The 22513-nt window shown below is 30.8% G+C and overlaps 2 protein-coding genes across 9 annotated transcripts in view; one reads left to right on the plus strand and one right to left on the minus strand.

Annotated features, from left to right (window-relative positions):
• The window catches only part of LOC127291249 (uncharacterized), a 102885-nt gene that overhangs the window by 31616 nt on the left and 48756 nt on the right, over positions 1–22513 (minus strand). The window lies entirely within an intron of this gene.
• The window catches only part of LOC127291245 (protein prickle-like), a 131439-nt gene continuing 112110 nt past the window's right edge, over positions 3185–22513 (plus strand). For 3 of the 7 annotated variants that reach the window (XM_051320242.1, XM_051320244.1, XM_051320245.1), the window contains exon 1: positions 3185–3463. The gene's annotated coding sequence lies outside the window, so the exon portion shown is untranslated. Of the gene's footprint in view, positions 3922–22513 lie in introns of all 7 variants that reach the window. The other 4 variants (XM_051320243.1, XM_051320247.1, XM_051320248.1 and 1 more) reach the window with 4 other exon arrangements.

Here is a 22513-nt window from a genome sequence, read left to right on the forward strand (position 1 = left end):
TTAGCTTAAAAGTGAATATTTTTTATGATTTTTTTTGTTTTTTCAGATGTATCCTCACGCATTAAGTTCCATATAGTCGCCCATCATGGAAGTGTCCCATGATCCCTAGTGATAAATTCGCTTGAAATTTGCTACTCGGGGGTTTTTAGGGTCGCTGATTATGAAAATAAAGTATAATTTTAAAAATTCAAAACAGCCGATCCAGTATGTCAACCAAAAAATTTTTTTAGTAGCCATATTAGATTCGCCATTTTGAATTTTGAAAAACTGACTTCGGATTCATAATCAGCGAGCCCTAAAACCCTTGAGTAGCAAACCTCAATGGAATTTAATAGTTTTTGCTTCCTCGTGGAGGAAGCTTTGTAGTCCTTTCGTTTATAAAACTTTTCAAAGTGGCGGAAACAAATTTTTTTCTTTATAGAAACATGTTATATGAGATCCTGATCAATTGTCCGGATGTATGTATGTGTGTGTGTGTGTGGATCCCTTTTTTGTTTAGAAGATAACTTTAACAGGTTTTAATGGATTTAGATAAAATTTGGTAGGCTCATTTATCATATTAATATCTCAAATCTGACCAAAGGATTTTGAAAAATATCCCAAAAAAAAAATTTTATCGCCTTTTTTCCAAAAATTTTTTTTTAATCGAAAAAATTTTTAAATAGAAAAATTTAAGGTTATATATAATAAAATCGTATTCCTTACGTCAAGACGAATCGATCGATATATATAAAGTATTCATTTGAGGTAAATTTGAAGAATTAATAAAAGTTAAAAAATCAAAAATTCACATTTTGGCTATAAAATTTTGTGATTTTTTAAATTGAAGTTTATATATGAAATAATTGTATTCCTTACGTCAAGACGAATCGATCGATATATATAAAGTATACATTTGAGGTAAATTTAAAGAATTAATGAAAGTTAAAAAATCAAAAATTCACATTTTGGCAATAAAATTTTGTTTTCTCCACGAGGAAGCAAATTTTTTTGCTGATCGTAAAGAGGAAGCAAAATGTTCATGTAATGAACATCTGAATTTACAACTTGTTTAAAATTTTTGTTTTTAACCCTCTCCCCCTTCTAAAAGGGTGATTTCCGAAATTTTGCCGATTTGAAAAAATTTCTTTTCTTTCATAGCTCTATGAAATTTTTATACTTTCATTCAATTTAGTGAGTATCACTTGAATAGTTTTATTTCTGTGAAACCGCTTTTCTCCATTAAAGGATAAAGGAACAGTTGTATAGCAATGAAAATAAAAGACTAATTCACAAACTTATTTACAGAATCTATTTAACAGATATAAAAGATGAAAGAAATAATATAAAATACGAAAAAATTCTTTTGTAGTATGTAGTTCTAAGACTTTGAAATATGCTAAATAAAAATATGCTAAAATACGTATTTGAGACCTTCAAACGCATAAAAAAAAGTAAAAGGGTAGTAATATCAACAAATCCAGTAAATGGTATTCTTGTTTTAATTAGTTTTAGTGAAAACAACAAAAAAATTAACATTTTATTGTTGCACACTGTAATTGTATAGAGTACAAAATTTTTGTATGCAACGTAAAATATTTAAAAATTAAATTCTCTTTTACATTTATTTTTAATATTTTACAACTCTCTATTTTAAAAGTAAAATAGAACTCCAGAACGCGAAACTCGCATTACATTTTATCATAATTTTGTTGTAACATTTTTCTTATATCATTTATTTTCTATTTTCTTTTTTTTATTACTTCGACAAAAATTAAATTTCTAGAAATTTTAATATTAAATCTTTTAATGTTGCGTAATCCCATTTATACAAGGTCATAAAAATTACTTAAAAAATTTTTTTAACTCTGAACGTACATATTTTTTTACTAATTTAGTACTCTTCATTATATAGTTATATAGGTATATAGTTTTGAGTTAAGTAGGCAAGAGATAATAAAAACATTGAATGTTTTATTTAAGAAGAATTGATTTTGCGAAAAAATCAAAGAAACGACCTCCCTATTAGTGGTATAATTATATTAGTATCACTATTTCAGGTTCAGAGATTATGGCTTTGTTATAAAATCACATAAAAACCAAATAAAATATAGTTGAACCGTTTAAAATTCAATTAGGAGAACATAAGAAACGTACTTGAATCCAAATGTGTATACATGAAAAAATAAATCAGGGTGTCCAGCGACCTTGAATTTTCCTAGATTTTTTTTTACCTTGAAAACCTTGAAATCTCCTTGAAATTTGTAGCAAAACCTTGAATTGTTAAAATTTTTGAAAATTATATTGATTTTTTGTTGTGGACAGTTTAACGAAGTAAATTTTTTGTATTCTGTAAGGAATGCTTATTCATTATACCAAGAAGCACGCTTGAAAGAAAAAAAATCGGACAAATGCAAGTTACACTCGCATTGAAACCGAGGGTTCCGTACCTCGATTTAAGAGAAAAGTACACTTTTTTAAAAAATTTTATTTTTCAAAAAAAAAAAAAATTAAATTAACTTACTATCATGTTTATTAAATTCCATAGGTAAAAACCCCAAATAACATTTTTTCCAAGTTTTTACGCCAAAAGTGGTCAAGCACTTTGTTACGGACAGCAGAAAAAATGGCGCTAATGTATGCAATAACGTGTTACATGGGGAGGGGGGGGGGTCAAAATTAAAAAAAAACGTTACGTAATTTGTGAACGCTCCCAAAGTCCTGGAATTTTTTTTTCAAGAATCGCTGGACACCCTGTAAATTTAGGAAATTACGGATAAACTCCAGAAAAATTACTATAGTAAATATTGCTATATTGCTACAGTATTAATTTCATAGAAAAGTTTTTAAATAATAAACTTTTCTAGAGGCTATTCCCTTATATTTATTATATATATTTTACAGAACTTAGTTTCGTCAACGGCTGTATCCGTAGGTCCAAAAAGTAATGTTTTAAATTCACTGAATTTATTTTTCCCGTGTATAGCAAACAAATTCAAAACTCTTATTTCAAAATAACATAAACAATTAGAAATATACAAATATTAAGATTCTATTAGAAATTTTACGTAAGGTAGCATTTGTTTAAACTTGATCTGTCAATATGCATACATCACTCGTGAGAGGTGCAATGTGTGTTTGATATCAAATTGAATGGCTTTATACAATTCATGAAATAAACCTTTCTTTCATGCCAGATAAATATGGTTGCTATGAGGTAGGAGATGAGTTGGAAAGGCCTCGTCCGCGCTAGCTAAGACACGTTTACGCTCTCGTAGTGGTAGTGTAGTCCCGGCAAAGGGGCCCATTCCCCTACCAACCTTGGCGATGGGGCAGACCAAACTCCTCGTACTGGTACTCAGTTAGTACTGACTTCAGCTTTGTCCAGATCGCCTCGTATACTCCGATCGCATTGCTGAGAAGGTTTTTTTCTTTGATTTCTCTGCACACCGCGTCGTGCATCAATTTCACTCGTTTCCTTCCAGTAAATATCTTTTCAGCTTTATTAGTAACAAAGTAAAATTTGAAATTAGTAACAACTAGTAGAAATTTCGTAAAACAAATTAAAGTTTATTTCAGTGATTATATTTGTTGAAGAATATGTGAAAATAAATCTGAATAATGTTAAAGAAAGATGATAATTTTTTTAGGAAAATATGTGTATGCATGTGTGTGAATATGTGGATATAAATGTGGTGTTTTTGAAGTGGTAGACTTATTCTTATTAAGTCTTAATCTAGTGAACAGAATATTTTTTATAAGTGAATTTAGAATTATTAATAAAATTGCCAGTGAAATTTAATATTAAAAGACTAAAAATTTATCTTAAGCTAGATTTTCACGCATAAGCTGAAGCAAGTGTTTATCAAAGGAATTTGTTGCCGACATTTGGATTCTCTTCGATGGACTCTATGCTGCTCTGATATAGAAGAATTATTAACTGTAAACAAAAATATAACATTTTTGTTAATTGATAGTGTCTAAGCGAGTATTATGTTTGCAGTGAATAGTAAAGTGCACTGGAAGGATACTAATACTTATAAAATTTTCTATAACAAGTATTTACACCGGACCGTTTCTTATTGGCAGTACTGAACTTGAGACTGATCATTAGGGTCTTGATGAAGAAAATGGGTACCTGCACTCGGAATAAAACTGAGATATTTAAACAAACGTGCTCTTAAAAAGCAGCTAGAATATATAAAAGTTTTTAAAACAATTATAATCGGCAATTACATTGCCTTTAAATACATCAGTACAGCGAACCTACTTGGCATCATTAAACATGTTATAGCGAACTCCGTGGTTTAAAAATCTCATTTATCATGAAAATGTCAGGAACTCGTTTTCTTTATTAGGATGTCAGAATGCAATGGAAAATTAACAAGAGTTAACCAAGACAGACCAATATCACTCCAATAATGATTTTCTAATTTACATTACCCAATCATTTTATATTCGTTTTTCAGAAAAACTTTTGTCAACTCATTGACAAATGCTTGGAATGATAACGAAGCTTCTAATTATTGTCAATAATTAATAATTCAAAATTTTCCTGATGAAAAACTATTAATATTTCTAATGATTAGTCTCAATTGAATAGTCACTAACAATAAAAGATACTCTAGTACATGAATTTTTTGATACCTTTATTGACAGCTTTCGTTTTTTAAGTACATACATGGAGAGAATAGATTTGGTAAATCTCTGTTTTAGTGAGAAACTTTTCATGGGAACGGACAGTAGAGCTATATATTATGTTTCAGTAACATGTATTTATTTATTCAGTACGTCTTGTACAACTGTAAAAAACCTTTCTTTTATTCAGTAAAAAAATAACGATTCTGATTAGTAAATTCTTTTGGCATGATAATAGAACTATACTATATGTCCTTCTCTCCGTGTATTGACCAATTGAAGTGAAACTTGGCAGTCTTTTAGATATTAGCCTAACTTAAAATATTTGCCATACCCGATTAAAAACTATTAATTTGTATGGATATATCAACCAGATATTACGGTGATATCACCGGGGAATATCACCGTGACATCAGGAAACTGTCCGCCTTACGGTGATATCACACGGTGACATCGAGGTGATATCATGGTGACATCAAGGTGATATCACAGTCATATCACAGTCATATCATGGTGATATCATGGTGATATATTAAACGAATGGTTTATTTTCCATTGGGAAATCAGAATTTAAGTTTAAGGAAGACATAAGTTTTCATTGATTTTAGTTAAATAACAATAAAATATTTACATAATTTTGAAGCAATGTAAATAAATTCTGAGCAATTTACAGACGATCCTGATGAAAATACTAACAAGGAACACTGGGTAGGTGTTCCCCTCCGATTTCGTTCATCTTGATATATGTTGTAGTACTCGAAAAACTAATCAACACATATATTTTTTTATTGGCAATGGTGAATATTTAAGAGGTGAAAACCACCCCTAAAGTTTTTACGGAAATATAGAAATTTCACAATATAAAGAAAAATTCAATAAAAAAAATTTTTTTTGCTCAATAATAATTTAGCACGAAAAATGGAATTAAACAGTAGCATTTTTACCACCAACTCCCATGAATTTAGGGGTAAACACATCTACCCAGTGTTCCTTGTATGTAAATAATAATACTTTTTGTACGAAAAAACTATCGGTTACGCACTCGAAGGCGGGGTCGACAGCTAGTTTAACATAAAACTCATTTGATACAAAGCTCTTTTGACATGAATCAGGTGTGTAAGACGAGGTGCGATAATACAATTTTTATAACGAATGATATTTAAGTTAAATGAGTTATATGCCGAATGAGATTTATGTAAAATAAAATTTATGTCAACTAAGTTTTATGTGAAATAAGATTTATGTAAAATGAAATTTATGCCAATTGCGGTTTACACTGAAAAAAGGGAATTACATATAAGAACCGTCATCCGATCCGATGTCGGGAATTATATCAGAAACGATGTTGGTACTGACATCGGTAACGATGTCAGTCCTTTTAAATAGGACATAGTCTATATTAACACCCAAGTGTGGCGCTATTTTCAATCGCTCTCACTATCGACATGAGGGGGACAGGATTCAACAATGTGGAAGGGTTGTGTAAAGAAAGAAATCACTTATAAAAATTAAAAAATAAGGAATTTTTGAAATGAAAATTTAAAAAATTGTTTAAAAAATTTAATTTTCATTATTTATTAAATTATTTTAATTTTACCTTTCTTTGATATAAAAAATAATAAAAAAATTTCTAAAATTCAGAATCCGATATCGGACCAAAATGCGTTTTGTCAGATACGATTTGGGGAATGTTGATGCGTGTTAAATGGTCGAATAATATAGTATTCACAAGTTTTTTTATGGCCATTTTTGGACTCCTTATTGTTCATAACGACAAACTATGTCAAAAATTTTGGATTCTGAGCAATGTACGGACAAGAGTCTGATTTGATTAATATAGATAGATTAAAAATTTTTAAATTATTAATTCCCTGGCGATTTTTATTTACCGAAAGTTAACCCAGCTGGGTTAATTTTCGGTTAACTTTCGGTTATGTTTTGGTTTCTTCAAAAAAGACTTGATAAATCGACTAAATATGAAGGAAAAATGCATTTTGAGAGGTAAATGGATGATTATAGAGTTGATTCATATCAAAATTACAATATATAATGTAATAAATAATTATTTATTACAGATAAAGTTTGGCCTATGAATTCTCATTTAGTATTCAATGGACTTTTTTCAAATTTTATTTAATCATTATAATCTGTACAAAAAATAGGTTGATATTCATAGTGCAAATATAAAGAAATACAAAGTATATCAATTTTAATTATTATTAGTACTAGTTAATTAAAAATAATTAATATTAACTTTTAAACTAAGCTGAAATGAAGTTATTCTAATTTTTTCATTTCCGTATGCGGTCGGTAAGGTAGTTTCTTTCAACTTTTCAGGCAATATTAAAATTCAACAAAATATTAATTATTTTTAACTAATTTAGTACTAATAATAATTGAAATTGATATACTATGTATTTCTTTATAAAAATAAACCTATTTTTTGTTCAGATTATATTGATTAAGAATATTCAACGGTCACTGAATTTTTTTGTCATTTAATTATCCCCTTATAAAAACGGCACTGAACGTGAAAATGATAAACATTGCTTTTAAAACACTATTTTCTTGAATTCTGAACACTTTTTATAAAATCGGACAACGTAGCAAGATTTCTTATCTTATAAATTTCCAAAATCCAAAAGATTTTTCAAATCCATGCAAAAACGCGATCGTAAAATTGGAAATAGAAAAGTAATATAATTTTAGTTTTACTACGTCTTGCCGCCATTAGATGTCAGAAGCATGCAGGGAGCACTATGTCGCAGCTGTCATTATTATTACTTTTTTATTTCCTATTTTGCTATCGCGTTTTTGCGTAGATATGAAAAATCTTTCCGATTTTGGAAAATTATAAGATAAGAAATCTTGCTACATTGTCCAATTTTATAAAAAGTGTTCAGAATTCGAGAAAATAGTGTTTTAAAATCAATGTTTATAATTTTCACGTTCAGTGCCGTTTTTATAGGGCGATAATTAAATGCCAAAGAATTTCAGAGACCGTTGAACAATCTTAATTAATGAACAAAAAATAGGTTTATATTTATAAAGAAATACAAAGTACATCGATTTCAATTATAGTTAAAAATAATTAATATTTTGTTGAATTTTAATATTGCCTGAAAAGTTGAAAAAAATACCTTACCGACCGCATACGGTAATGAAAAAAATTAAAAGCTTAATTTTAGCATAGTTCAAAAGTTAATATTAATTATTTTTAACTAATTAGTACTAATAATAATTAAAATTGATGTAATGGAGGCATATTTAAACATAGAAAAAATAAGGTAGCGTCAACTAGATTAACTTCGGACAGGTGGGCTAATTCTGGAACTTAATCTCTCAGTTCCCAGCTAAAAATTCCTGTAGGGGAGACCGAGGAGGAAAGTAACAAAAATCAGTTTTTTTATGCTAGCATTAAAAATATTTGTCGGATAAATTTGTCCAATATATTAAATGAAAGCTTGGACATTCACCTTTTAAATAAAATTTGAATTAAACATTTATAATAAATTCACAGTTCACAGTATAACTTTTACGCAAGCTCTTCATCTGTTACTTTCCTCCTCACCCCCGAGGAGGAAAGTAACAAGCTCCTAGGAGGAAAGTAACAGTATAAAATTACGTAAAATTCTTTAGACTAATGACTATTATTAATTAGAAATATTTTTATTAGGAACACATAAAAGTTTAAGTACACTTTATACTTATTTGGCACATATTTGGGACATATTTAGAACATATTTCGAACATTTTATGAATTTAGCTCATTTTTTTTCTTAAAAATATTTTATGCTTACCTAGATCACAGGTTTTTCTTAAATAAATCTCTGTTATTCGTAACATTAAATACGATTTGCTTCAATCATTAGTTAAAACATGGACAATATCGACAACAGGAGAAAAGTAGCGTGTTACTTTCCTCCTCGGTCGATTTTTTCTTGTATGTCAACAAAAAAGTTAAAACTACACAACTGTTAAATTGTTTGTTTAAGCACAACTTAAAGACAGATAATAAGGCTACAAAATAACGAAAGGCACATTTTGAAAAACAATAAAATTAAAGAAATACGAGAATTTGAAAATTTGAACAAAAACTTACTTTTGACGTTTTTTCTGCACGTCACACCGGAATCAGATCTAACCTTTCCTGTCAGGCTCGGACACACTATGGAGGAGGAAGGGGGAACAGTGCCGACTAAAAATATGTTTAAACCATGTCTAACCGATAATTTGTTTAAAAGTTATAAGCTTTGTTACTTTCCTCCTCTGTTACTTTCCTCCTCGGTCTCCCCTACAGGAGCCTTAAAAGATCCCTAGAGATTTTTTTGATGGATATTGGAACAGGAATTAATTAATTACTAAGGTTCCTTTACAGATTCATGTACATGAAAATTTATTAAAAATAATTTCATGCAAAGGTTCCTACACAGGAACACTCGAATGATCCTATACAGGAAAATATTTAACTTTCTTTTCATGCCAAGGAACATTTGTAGGAACCATAAGAATATCCCACACAGGATCCAGGGTGTATTTTTTTAAATGCAATAAAAAAAATTTTTATTTTGTGATAAATATATATTGATGCACTTAATTTAAAAAAATCCTTTGCGCAGACGTACGAGCCATACAAACTTACTGCGCAACAAGTAAAGTTGTTAATTTTCAGGAACAAAGGTTCCTGCATGGAATCCCGTGGAGGTTCGTGTACAGGAATTTTTATTTAAAAATTTTTTTTAAACTTTCAGACAAAGGAACTTGCAAAGGAAACTTATAGTAACTAATGTTCCTGCAGAGGTTCCTGCGTACAGAATCCCTGTTCCAATATTCTGCGTAGGATTCTTAACAGGATCCCTCAGGGAGCCTTTAAGGATCCTATGTAGGAACCTCAAGGAATCTTTTAAGGAAGACATGAATGTACATGAATTTTTAGCTGGGTTGTTTATTTGATTCGGAAACTTAAAATATTGCACCGAATATTTTTTAAATGTTTTTCAATTCATATAAATGTTCTATAATTACGTGTTCTGATAATAGTTGAAAAGTATTATAAAGTTAACGTACACTGCGACCTGAGTTTAGCGGCGCAGGTTTGGTGGGTCGTTCGCTAAACTCAGTAATGAGATTTCCCGAAATCGACGTCAGCAATCAGGGCCGTACGAACTACTTGAAATACGAAATCCTTAAACTCTTTTCTTGAAAATTCTTCATCTTATAATACATAATATTTTTATTGCAATAATTATTTTTGAAAAATCTGATTTAAATTTTTTAAACACTTCACATTTTTCTTCGAAAGACAAACGTCTCCGCTTGGTACTCATTTTCAACTAGAAGGAACCGCGTTGCCTTACTTCTACGCTCCTGCTCGAGTCGGAGCATCTTACGCTTACCGCTTAATTACCATCCTATTGTTGCCGATTCCGAGATTTCGCTAAACTCGGGTCGCAGTGTATATGTTTATAATTTTTCGAATTTGTTTTTTAGGGTAGAATAAACTAAGGAACGAACCGTATCTTGGTTATTCTAATCCATCATCCCTACTTCTCCAGCATCCACATCCTATCTTTTATTCATCTATTCTCTTTATCCACATCTTTCTAACTCATACCTATAAACTCCATATAATTTCTCCTCCATCTCCACCCAATACCTACATCCCCTCATTCTCTCTCCCGTTCTATATCCCACCAATCTTCACAACTTTTATTCCCTTATCATTTCTTTTTCTCTCTTTCCATTTGTTCTCCAATAAATGCCAAACGATATCGTTCTTTCTTCCCTTTTCCAATATCTCTGGTCCTTACTTTTTTCCCCTTTACTACCTGTCCACTTAAGGCTTCCTGCAGTTGAACCCATTTATTTCCTTTTCCCTGCTCTAATCCCTTCTCCTCTCTTTTCGTCTCCATCTTCCACACCATAACACAATCCTGATCATACTTTCAAACAACCTCTTTTCAATCATTCTTGAAACTTCTCTTTCTAATTAAACACACTTGTTCTACTATTTTTCCTGCTTTCTCTTTATTCTTTTATTCATATGTAAGTTATGCTCCCAATTATATCTGAACTAAAATTCTTAAATAAAAAACTCGTCCACTTCATCAACGTCTCTGCTATTAAATTTTCACAACTCATCTTCCCCTTTCTTTCTATTACTAAATATGACCATCTTTATTTTCTCCACGATTGCCCATAGGATGTTCCAGGGACTTTTGTAGATATTTGAATCACCAAAAGCCTATGAATGTCCAAAAGATGTCCGCAATATCATTTTTGGTATAAGATCTACATATAACTCCTTCATCCTCTATGTAAACCTATCTTTTTTGCTCCTTTCTTTTAAAGTTCTTTTGCCATTAATTAATAATAAATAATTATTATTTATTATTGTTTAAACTGTAAACAATTTAGTAATTTTTCATAAAATTTCTTGAGGAATATTCCAAACAATTTTAGGGAAAACTTATACCTACTAAGTTTTTTCATTATTTAATATTTCGTATTTTTTGTACATTCAGTAATAGTAATTAATTAGATTAATTAAAAACTATAATTTAAATATTATAAATTTTTTTAATAAAAAAGGTCTGTTAATGTAGGCATGTTAATAGTTAATGTGTCAATATAAGTATAATATGATTGTCAATATGAACAAAATATATGCGGGGTCAACTTTTACATACTTAAACTTAACTTTTGAAATCCCACCCTTAAACTTCTTTATATTAAAACTTAAAATCTATAAAAACTTCTTAAACAAAAATTTACATTTTTTGACGGCTGAATAGCCAAAAAAGGATTTTTTAAAAACCAACCATAGACATTTAAGCCACTCGGTTTATGTAATTAGATTTTTTCTTCTTTATCGATTTTAAGTCTACTTTATATTCCTTTAAATGTCTCAAACATAATTTTCAAAATAACCAACTTTCACCCTGAAAACCAGTCCTTAAAGTCTAAATCTGTAAGTTTCGTATTAATGTTGGTCAGTGATAATCTCAAAAAAGTTTTCCTATGCGTCAAAAACTTAGTACATCTACAGTATAAATGTCAGTATTTCAACAATTCATCTGTTTATAGAAAATAAACTTCGTCAATATATATGTGAATTTTTCAGAAAATTTTTTTTCCTTGTAGAAATAGAACCGTTACCACAGATAACTATAGGGATGGAGGGATGGACTTCTTAACGGATCTTGTCTCGAAAAACAATTGAATATAATAATTTCATCTCCTTTTTTTAATGATAAGACAGTCCCGCGACTGTCTTATCTTCGCAGGGTGAAGTCTTACAAATGAGCAACGAGGGTTAAAATTTCGGGTGTACTTCCGAAGTAGGGGTACCTCCGATCTTAATGAAACTTGGTATACTAACGTATTTTGGTGCGCTGATTACGAAAATGATAATGAAAATTGGCGAAAATTTGATTATCATGGTAAAAACCATAAAAAACACCATAAAATCATGGTTTTTGCGATTATCCCGTAAAAATCGCAAAATTTCGAAAAAAGTTTCAGACAAAAGTTGTAGATCTCAAAAAAACACACCTTTTATGTTTTATGCATTTTTTACCAAAAGTCATTATTTTTCGAGAAAAATCCAAAAAACCAAAAACATTATAATAATGATAATGTTTACTATTTTGCGTTTACCGCTGCTGTAGACTCCACCCCACAATTTCCGCAAATTACTTTCGGACACATCCGCCCCCTCTCGCCAAGATTTTTTAAAAAGAGAAGCGATCAGTTCCTTACGCGGCCGAAGGCCGTGTTTACTATTTTGCGTTCACCGCTGCTTTAGACTCCACCCCACAATTCCTGCTAAATACTTTCGGCCATATCCACCCCCTCTCGCCACGGTTTCGCCATGATAATCAAATTTGCGCCAATTTTCACTATTATTTTCGTAATCAGCGCGCCAAAGTACGTTAGTATACATACAACTACCAAATTCCTCTCTAGTTACTATATTTTTCCATCATTTTGTTGCGTTTTTGATCGTTTTTTGGATTTTTCTCGAAAAATAATGACTTTTGGTAAAAAATGCATAAAACATAAAATATGTTTTTTTTGAGATCTACAACTTTTGTCTAAAATTTTTTTCGAAATTTTTTGTTTTTTACGAGATAATCGCAAAAAACCATGATTTTATGGTGTTTTTTATGTTTTTTACCATGATAATCAAATTTGCGCCAATTTTCACTTTCATTTTCGTAAAAAGCGCAACAAAATACGTTAGTATACCAAGTTTTATTAAAATCGGAGGTACCCCTACTGCGGAAGTATGTCCAAAATTTCTAATAAAGAGATATTATGGCGTAAGTGATAATAATTCCAGTCCTACAAACACATAGCGCTTATATACAAATTGAAAACCTGCATCAAAATGCATATCTTGTGCATATATTAAACATTACATTTTCTTTCTTTTCACAATTTATTTATTAGGAGATTACTCTGAAACCCCCGAACTTTATACTTCACAAATTAAGAATGATGTTAACATCTACAAGCTACAAGCAGTAGCGTCAATTTAAAATGTTCCTTTTTGTAACCCTACTTTTTACTTGTTTAAATATGATCCGAAATTATTACTTATAATTATAATTTTAATGAAAGATACTTTAATTGTTAACCATCAACCTGCATTAAGAACAATTTGTAAACTTATATATAACAGTACATATTACAATGGGCAAATCCACGAAACTTTAAACTTTTGTGATACTCGAATTGAACAATTAAAAATCTGAATTATTTAAAATTAAATCTTAGGGCATCATTTTCTGTTGCTACATTATATGCAAAGTAATATTTATGTACAGTATTAGAACAAAACAAGGACTGACACGGAAACGAAACAAAACGCCAAATCAATTTTGTGTAGTGTCGTGGTCAATCACAAACACATTTAATAATTTATAATGTTTTCGTGTTCTGACCGGACACTTTTAAATTAATGAAATGTTTTCGTGTCCCGAGCAGATATTTTTAAAAAAATTAAATGTTTTCATGTCCGGACACGCCACTTTAAAAATTTTTAAATGTTTTTGTGTCTGGACACGACACTTTTAAAATAATTAAATGTTTTCGTGTTCTAACCAGACACTTTTGAAAAAATTAAATGTTTTCGTGCCTGGACACGATACTTTTAAAATAATTAAATGTTTTCGTGTCCGGACACGACACTTTTAAAATTTTTAAATGTTTTCGTGTCTGGACACGACACTTATAAAATAATTAAATGTTTTCGTGTCCACACCCGACACTTTTAAAATAATCAAGAGTTTTAGTGTCCGAACACGATACTAAAACTTTTTAAATGTTTTCGTGTCCGGATAGGACCCACTTTCTCATTGTAAAATATTCTCATGAACAAATTTACTTGTTACGCCATATTAGATCCGCCGTTTTGATCACAGAAAATTAAAAGGCATTAAAATAAGCTGCAACGTTTATTATTTTAATCCAATTTTGCTTATTTTAATCCATTTTGGTATTAAAATAAGCAAAATTGGATTAAAATAATAAGCGTTGCAGCTTATTTTAATGCCATTTAATTTTCTGTGATTTTTTTCATTTTTGGAATTAGATTTGGATTCAGTGATCCCAAAAACTAGCAACTCTTCTTTCTCCATCACAAAGATTAAGAATTTCATTAAATTAATAATAAATTATTCATATTAAATTAAATTAATTAATTAATTAAATGTTTCAGTGACTAGACATGAAGCATTAAAAAAGAATTATGTCTCGTATCCAAACACGAAACGTTATTCAATGAGAAAATGTGTTGTGTCTGGACACAAAACATTTTATTATTTTAAATGTGTCAGGTCCGAACACGAAAACATTTCTTTATTTCAAAAGTGTCAAATACAAACACGAAACGATATTCGATGAGAAAATGTGTCGTGTTCTGACACGAAACGATATTCAATGAAATAATGTGTCGTGTTCTGACACGAAACGTTACTCGACAAAAAATTGTGCCGTGTTCGGACACGAAAACATTTCTTTATTTCAAAAGTGTCGGGTCCGGACACGAAACATTATTCGATGAGAAAATGTGTCGTGTCCTAACACGAAACGATAATCAATGTAGAAATGTGTCGTATCAGAACACAACACATTAGTCAATGAGGAAATGTTTCGTGTCCGGACACAACACATTAGTCAATGTGTAAATGTGTTGTGTACAGAACAGAAACGGAAACGACACAAATGATTCGAGCAAGTCCCTGGAACATTAATATTTAATTTCCAATTAGTTTTTTAAGTTAAGAAGTGAAAAAATGCTTAAATTTCATTTGATACTCTTAAAAAAGTGTATATTCTTAACGGTTTTATTTTTGCTGGGTATAAAATATCACTTCAGCTACTATAGAAATACACACACGGAGAAAAATGGTGCTGAGATTCTAGTAAAAATTCCTATGGAATAGTAATAATTATACTTTTCTAGTAAAAATTATCATTAATTGTAAAATGTACTTCGCATAAGTAAATATTACTATTTCTGGTAGTAAAAATTACTAATAGTAATTATTACAGTAGTCACTTTTAAAAATTGCTACAGATGTAATAGAAATTGCTTTAGAATTTTTAAATTTTATAACGCCATTGTAAATTTTATTAAATTTTGTATTACTTTTTACATTCGACACTTTTTAAATATTACACGTAGAAATTCTAATAAGTAATACTCCGAAATATAAGAAATAATAATATAACAACTTTTACTATATCAGATCAAACTTTTTACTCGAAAAATAGTAATCCGTACCACTACTACTATACACGTGTGTGTGTGACGACGTCACTACGGTCATGCGCAGAGTTCGTAGCCCGGCGTCAAAGTATGCAATTCATGTATACCCAGGTGGGAGTTGGCGGTCGGCCCACCTTGGGCAGCCAGAGGACGGGCCAACTAGCGAATTGATAACGTCAACCGACCAAGGGTCAACATGGTTGACCCAACTATGGGTACCCAAGTCGGGCCAACTGTGGCTGCCCCAGTTGGGCCAACCGTTGGAGACGACGGTCGGCAGCCACAGTTGACCCAACTTGGGCTGCCATAGTCGGGCCAAATGTAGCTGCCCTAGTTTTTTCGACTGTTTGGGACGACGGTCGGCAGCCATAGTTGGGCCCAATATAATTAAGATTGTCGGTCCACCTTTGGAACCAAAGATCGGGCCAACTAGCGAATTGATAACGTCAACCGACCTATGGTCAACTCAGTTGGCCCAACTATGGCTGCCAAAATTGGCCGACCAATAAAAAATAAAATATAAAAATTTGTTATACGAACAACATATATTAGTAGTTATTCTAAATTCATCATACAATTATTTTAGGTAATTAAACACTAAACGCAATCTTATACATACATACATTTTAAAAATATTTATCGCTCGCAAGAATCGAACCAGCAACCTAACGCACCGAAATCTAACACGCTATCCATTACCCTACGCTTACATGAGAGTCTAAGGAAAAATTAGTCTCATAAGTTGCATCTTCAAAGAAATTTAGCCGACCGTCGACTCGACTTGAGCCGACCATTAAGAAGTGGGTTTCTTAATATTTTGGCTGCCACAGTTTTATTAATCACCATTTTGTTTAAAGTATATCCCAACTATGATTGCTAAATCACAAGTCATGTCAACCGACGATCCCATAGTCGGCCCAACTAGGGCGACCAAGGTTGGCCCAACTGTGGCTGCCCAAGTCATGCCGACCATTATCCCCCGCAGTCAGCCCAACTATGGGAACAATGGTTGGCCCAACTAGGGCTGCCGACGTTGGCAGCCATAGTCGGGCCACCTTTGGGTGACAATATTCACCATGGTGAATATTGACCGAAATTCGCACCTGGATAACGAATAAATATTCAATTTCTAATTAATTATTCATTAATTAATATAAAAATAAATATTATAATAACACAGCCTCACTTTGGTAAGTTAGGATGCTTAATGAGCATAAAGTTGCATTACTTAGACTCGCATCAGGATCAATTCCCTGAAAATTTGGGAGATTACAGTGAAGAACAAGGAGAACGATTCCATCAAGATCTTAAAGAATTTGAGCGTCGTTATCAAGGAATATGGGATGTAAATATGATGGCCGACTACTGTTGGATGCTGAAAAGGGATATTGTACCTGGAGGCACCAATTTGAAAAGAAAACCATTACACAGATCCTTTGAGGACAAAAGAGTGCGCTACCATAAAAAGACGTGAATACCTTACTTATGTATATAAGAATTTCCATTTCTAGTTTTGAAAATCTAATTTCAGAATCGTAATCAGCGACCCAAAAAACCCCTAGATACCAAGTTTGAAGTAAATCCATCAATTTTAAAAAAATAGCCTACCTCTCAAAATCCGACAGGTTTTTGGAGGTTAGAAAAAAATCCTGACGTGATGGAGCAAAACGAACTTCGGATTCGTGTTCAGCGCGTCAAAATACATAGGAAATGACTAGTCTTGTCTGCCGCGCACGACACTTTTTTTTGTGGGGCTGTGTAATCAATATAAACATTCAACTGTCTTGCTATAAAACGCTAAAAACAATTCTGTATACTTTCCCAAGTCTAAGAATGTGAACACTCGCGTAAGGGAACCCATAAGAGAACAAATCTCAATTAGCGATCTAATAAGCGAAAAAAAAGGTTTCTCAATGAGGACAAATTATAAAAATGTTTAGCATTACGCATAACAAATGCCATAGTTCTTAGCGATCTACCGACAACCCAAGAAATATGCTTTTTAAATGATAAATCATGAGTTAAAATGATACCAATATGATTAATTTTGACAAAAATCCGCCATATTGGATCTGCCATTTTAATTTTGAAAATCTGACTTCAAGTTTGGAATAAGCTTCATTAAAATCCAACAACTGGGTTTCTCGGGGGCACGAAAGGGTTAAACTCTCTCTGACGTATCGCAGTCACCGTGAGCAGCTATAAAAAAGGTATTTTATTGCAAGGTCTACAGTTTTCATAATTATTATTTATTAATAAAAATGTATCTACAAGTACATCGAAATATGTACTATTCGATAAAATAAACTTAATTTTAAAAAATCGGACAAGTGCAAGTTACACTTGCATTAAAACCGAGGGTTCCGTACCCTTAAACCTAAAATTTAAGGGGGTTAAAGTGTGAAGACAGGTGGAAAAATTCCAATTTTGCTTAATTTTTCCTGTAATGTGAGCATAAAAACACATAACGAAAATTATCAGTTTTTCCTTGAAAACGCTATGATTATCAACTCCAATCATGCTCACTATATTTTTCTTGTAATCTGCAACTAAAAATACGTAAAAATTTATAAATTTTAATCCCTTAAGATAAAATTTTCTTCTTTTTTTATTCGAAAAATCCATGATTTTTTCTAAAAATATGAGTTTTCCTTAAAAACAATATGATCATCAACTCCAATCGTGCTCGCTATATTTTTTCTGTAATCTATACGCAAAAATACGTATGTATAACAAATATGAACTGTCTTGGTCAAATAGTGTGTGCGCTAGTAAGATTAAACGCTTTTTTCAAAATTTTTGATTTTTCCTTGACAATGCTATGTAAATTGATCCGAATCATGTTCGCTATATTTTTTCTGTAATTTTTACGTAAAAATACATAAGTGTAACAAATTTGAGATCTCTATGTGAAAAAATTTGGCACCTAGGGGGGGGGAACATAGTCATTTTTAGGGATTTTTCGTAAAAATTCATGGTTTTTCCTTGACAACGCTATGATAATCAATTCCTATGAGATTCGTTATATTTTTCCTGTAATCTACACGCAAAAATACATATGGGAGGTTCTTTGTCAACCGGACCACCCCATCTCTCCATAATTGGTTTAATTTAAAAAAATTTTATAATATTGGAAAAATTAGCTTGGAATGTCTACTTTTTAATCCCGTTGGGCGCTTTTTGAAATTCAAAATGGCGACTTAAATATGGCGCCTAAACGACATAAAAAACACAAAAAATCCACTAATATGATCTATATTATTGTTTAAAGCTTCACATATGACGATAAAAATAACCACAACATAGTTTACTTACAAACTGATAACGTATCTCCATTCAAAATTCAAAAATTCAAAATGGCGGATTAAATATGACGGATAAAATTAAAAATTGAGCTAGACTCGTGAAAATTACTACTTGGGGGTTTTCGAGGTCGCTGATTACGAATCCGGTGTTAGTTTTCAAAAATTCAAAATGGCGGATTCAATATGGCGGACAAAAATTGAAAAATCGTGTAGATTCGATTGAAACTTGTTACACGGGGGTTTTTGGTCTCGCTGATGACGAATCCGGTATTAGTTTCCAAAAATTCAGGATGGCCGATCCAATATGATGGACAAAAATTAAAAAATCGTTTAGATTCGCCTGAAACTTGTTACTCGGGGGTTTTTGGGGTCGCTGATTACAAATCTGTTATTAGATTTTAAAAATTCAAAACAGCAGATTTAAATTAGTATCCCAAAATTTAAATAATTAAGTTAAACCCGTGAAATTGTTTACTCGGAGGTTTTCGGGGTCACTGATTACGAATCTGCGGTTACTTTTTAAAAATTCTAAATGGCTGACCAAAAATCCAAAAAATTGAGCTAAACCGGTTAAAATGTCTACCTAAGGGTTTTTCAGGACAATCTTTACGAATTCATCGTTACTTTTTAAAAAATCAAAATGGTGAATATAAAATGGCGGACCAAAATATAAAAAATTGATCTAACTTTTTTATATTGAACGTAAAAAGGTGCCATTTGAACTTATCAAATACAACGCCAGATAACTTTTTATGGAAATTACGTGAGGATTATTTAATTAATAATCACAAGACTAGCTTAATTTTTTAAATCTATCCGCCATTTTGAATTTTAAATAGAGATTTGTCATCAACCATTTAAAAATTTTTTAAAACTAACATCGAATTTGTAATCAGCGACCAAAAAAACCCCTATGTAGACATTTTTACAAAATTAGCTCCATTTTTAAAATTTTTGTCCGCAATATTGGATCCGCCATTTTGAATTTTTGAAAACTAACACCGGATTCGTAATCAGCGACCTCGAAAACCCCCAAGTAGTAATTTTCACGAGTCTAGCTCAATTTTTAATTTTATCCGTCATATTTAATCCGCCATTTTGAATTTTTGAATTTTGAATGGAGATACGTTATCAGTTTGTAAGTAAACTATGTTGTGGTTATTTTTATCGTCATATGTGAAGCTTTAAACAATAATATAGATCATATTAGTGGATTTTTTGTGTTTTTTATGTCGTTTAGGCTCCATATTTAAGTCGCCATTTTGAATTTCAAAAAGCGCCTAACGGGATTAAAAAGTAGACATTCCAAGCTAATTTTTCCAATATTATAAAATTTTTTTAAATTAAACCAATTATGGAGAGATGGGGTGGTCCGGTTGACAAAGTACGTCCCATATGTATACCAAATTTCAGCCCTCTAGATAAATTCGTGTGGCCTCTAAGGGGGGGGGGTATGTAACCCCCCTTGCTTTATCAGTCTCATTAATAGGGTTCCCCCTTCGGGTACGGAACACTAAAAAGATTTGGCTAAATTTTTTTTTGAAAATTCCTCTTTTTGGACGCGCATAAAGATATATGACCACTTAAATTTATATATAATACAGTTTTTTAAAATTTTAACAACGGAAATTTATGTACCCAGCAAACACGTTCTATAAATCTTATATAACAGTGAGGACACAGTTTTATTGAACATTTGTTACAGGCTGGTTATGAATCTGTTATATAATCTCATTGTAACAGAATTCTAGAACATTGTTACAAGGGAGTTACCGTTCTGTTCTATATTATGCTAACTTCACAGTTCTGTAACAATGTAATGTAACATTTCCGTAACACAATCATCACAAAGGATCTGTAACTGACGTTCCAACGTAGTTGTAGAACTGTGTCTGAAAAATATTATGTAGCTGTTCCAAAATTTTGTTGCAGATTAGTTCTGGATGATATTTGTACCTACAAATCGGAACAATTCTGCAATAGTGTTACATAACATTTCTATAACACTATAGCCACAAATTTTCTGTAACTAATGTTCCATCGCATATCTAGAACTATATCGGAACAATGATATGTAACTGTTCTAAAATTTTGATGAAGTTCAGTTCTAGAATATATTTGTACCTGAGATTAAGAATTTTGAAGTTTTCATAAGTATGTTCTTAACCAGTTACAGAACATGCTCTCAAAAAATTTTTTTTGTACAAATTTTTTTGTAAAAAACAGAACTCACAGGTTACGCAAAATGTCGTACTCAGCGGATATGTAAGATTCTGTAACAGATCTAGAATATGGTTACAGAACTGTGAAGTTAGCATAATATATAACAGATCGGTAATTCTCTTGTAACAATGTTCTAGAATTCTGTTACCATGAGGTTATATAACAGATTCATAACCAGCTTGTAACAAATGTTTAATAAAACTGTGTCTTCACTGTTATATAACATTTATAGAACGTGTTTGCTGGGATATTACCAATAAAAAGAGCATCAAATTAGCTTTCCAAACTGATATTAATAATTTTTTTTTATTTTTACGTTTAAGAGAAAAAAAAATAATAACAAGAAAGAAGACATTTTTTCCGATTTGATTGCAATTTATAAATAACAATATTTTTTGTAGATTTGATAAATATACAAGATTATATCGCCTGAAGATGAATCTTATTCATATAGAATTTTAAAAACAGTGGTGGAGTTTTATTTTCGGCACATTTAATATAAAAATGTTTAAAATATTTAGTTGAAAAAATCAGTCACGATTTTCGGGTTTGAAAATTTGGAATTGGAAATTTAGTAGACTAAATGAAAAACTACTTCTTCAATATTCATTTTTAAAAATCAAGGAACTCATGCATGATACAACAAAGAAATGTTCATGTTGCCTGAAAGCAACACTGGTTTTCAAAGAATCAAGATTAAGAAAAAGAGATTACTGGTTGACGTGATCTATCATATTTTTGTATTCTTTAGAAGATATAATCAAATTCGACAGTCACATGAATCTATACAAGATAAAAATGCAAATAATTTTTATATCTTCATTCAATCGAAAATAATTTAAAGATCAAAATATACCATCGTCCAGATAATTCATTTAATTTTTTTAAATGTAAATTTCGGATATAAAAATCTTCTGATCAATGCAGAAGCAGCTGAATCACTGACGAGGTGAAAGGAGCCGGTTTTGCAGATTATAATACAAAAATACTACTAACAAATTTAAACGATTCTTGGATTTGTAAAAACTTTTTTTCACGATTTAAATTGTGGGAACATGTATTTTGTCATTCATGAATGTTATAATTAATAGATATGAGATTCGAGAAGAAATTTGTATTCTTTTTTCCTGTATTATTTATTTATTTAATACAATAGTCCGCATTTTTGAAAATTATTGGTAATGAAAAAACAAATAAATCCTATTTTAAAACAAATTATTATTTTTCTGATTTTTTTTACACTTTTAGTTAAAATAATATCAATAAAATTTAGTTCCGTAGATTATTGAGAAAACAAAGGAATATTTTAAAAATCATTTTATATTTTTCTTTAACTTATCATAAGACGCAAAAAATGTTTAGACTTAAAAATTTGTTTTCAACTTATTTTAGAAAAGTAATTATTTTTAATTCATTTTTTAATTATCGCAAATTGAAATTGGATTTTCTCAATTGAATTTTATCTTTTGTTGTACCCTCACAGCATGGGATATCCCATTTTCATCCTGCGATATCCCTGAGATCCCAGGGATATCCCACGGGATGGAAATTTGGATACCCCATGGATATCATACATGGGATATCCCCAGCA

Source organism: Leptopilina boulardi, unplaced genomic scaffold, assembly GCF_019393585.1.
Source record: "Leptopilina boulardi isolate dan_hultmark-lab unplaced genomic scaffold, ZJU_Lbou_2.1 LbouV2_13, whole genome shotgun sequence".
Lineage (NCBI taxonomy): Eukaryota > Metazoa > Arthropoda > Insecta > Hymenoptera > Figitidae > Leptopilina > Leptopilina boulardi.